Raw genomic sequence first — 1,577 nt, 5'->3', positions numbered from 1 at the left:
ACATAACAACAACAAACAACATTTATATTTTATTGACAAAGGCATTTAACTGTGTGCATCATAAGAAGTTATGACCAGCCCTGAGGAGAATGGGAATCCCAGAGCATTTAATTGTGCTCATGCAAAACCTATACCTAGACCAGGAGGCTGTTGTGTGAACAAAGCAAGGGAACACTACATGGTTTAAAATTAAGAAGGGAGTGTGCCAGTGTTGAATTCTCTCTCCATATCTACCCACTCTGTAGTCTGAGCAAATTATTCAATAATTCTATTAAGAGGAATGTGAGATCAGGATTGGAGGGAGACGCAACAGTAACCTATATTATGCAGATAGCACAACCTTTCTTGCGGAAAGTGAAGAGGACTTAAAGCACTTGTTGCAGAAGATCAAGGAATGCAGGCTTCAATACAGATTGCATCTTAATATCAGGAAAACAAAGATTCTTACCACTGGATCAATAGCCAACATCGTGATGGATAGAGAAAACACCGAAACTATCACCAACTTCATCTTACTTGGATCCACAATTAACACCCTTCGTACCAGTAGTCAGGAAATCTGGAGATGTATTACACTGGGAAAGCCTGCAGTTAGGGACCTCCCCAAATTACTGAGGAGTAATGATGTCAGTTTGAGGACTAAGGTGCATCTGAATCAGGCCATGGTCTTTCCAATCACTTGCTATGCATCTAAGAGCTGGACAATAAATAAGAATGACAGGAAAAGAATTGATGCCTTTGAGCTGTGGTGCTGGAGAAGAGCACTGGATTATCTTACGGACAGCCACAAGAACACACAGGCATGTCTTGGAGCAGTGCAGCTGGAGTGCTCTGGTGGCAAGAATGATGAGGCTTTGCCTCACATACTTTGGGAGTCTTGCTAGGAGGTGCTATTCTTTGGAAAGGGACATGATGCTCAGAAAGGTAGAGGGTCAGCGAAGGAGAGGAAGACCTTTGACCAGGTGGACTGACATGGTGACTGCTGCACTGTGCTCCAGTGTGTCAGCAAATATGAGGATGACGCAGGATAGGGCAGGACGCAGATCTATTGTTTATGGGGTCACTATGGGCTGTACTCAACTCCACCACACAAAAGAACAAGAACAACAATGTGTTTAAGAATTAATAGTTCTTTATCAGCTCTGGTGGCTAATTAAGGAGTTAGGAATTGTGCTGCCAATTTAAAGACAGGCAGTTCGAATCCACTCCTCAAATGACGAGTAATCTCTTATGTAATTGACAGCCTGTAAAAACCACCTGGTAATTTAGCTTTCACTTGATAGCATTGACTTCTAGTTTTTTGGGTCATGCATTGATAGCATATCTGAAAATATTACTTGTTCAGTAATTTTTAGATATTAACAGTTGAAAGAGCCTTTTTTTTTAGTATTAGCTCAGAACTACTTCGATTTTTTTAATTTTTTTTCCTATATTTTATTAATTTTCATAAACATTTACAGAGATTTTGGGTTTCCATTCATTCCTTGTTGCACTATTCTCTCTACCCTCCTCCCAGTTTGTTCTTGTCCAAATGCCACAGTGCTTGTCAAAGCCAGTTCTGATTAATCTTCTTTGTC

At 40.5% G+C, this 1,577-nt stretch overlaps 1 protein-coding gene across 1 annotated transcript in view; it reads right to left on the bottom strand.

The window, feature by feature from the left end:
* The window catches only part of MAP3K13 (mitogen-activated protein kinase kinase kinase 13), a 218,861-nt gene that overhangs the window by 187,137 nt on the left and 30,147 nt on the right, over positions 1–1,577 (bottom strand). The window lies entirely within an intron of this gene.

Source organism: Elephantulus edwardii, unplaced genomic scaffold (genome assembly GCF_000299155.1).
Source record: "Elephantulus edwardii isolate Elephantulus edwardi_28Jun2011 unplaced genomic scaffold, EleEdw1.0 scaffold00031, whole genome shotgun sequence".
Lineage (NCBI taxonomy): Eukaryota > Metazoa > Chordata > Mammalia > Macroscelidea > Macroscelididae > Elephantulus > Elephantulus edwardii.
This window is presented reverse-complemented; position numbering and strand designations above follow the sequence as displayed.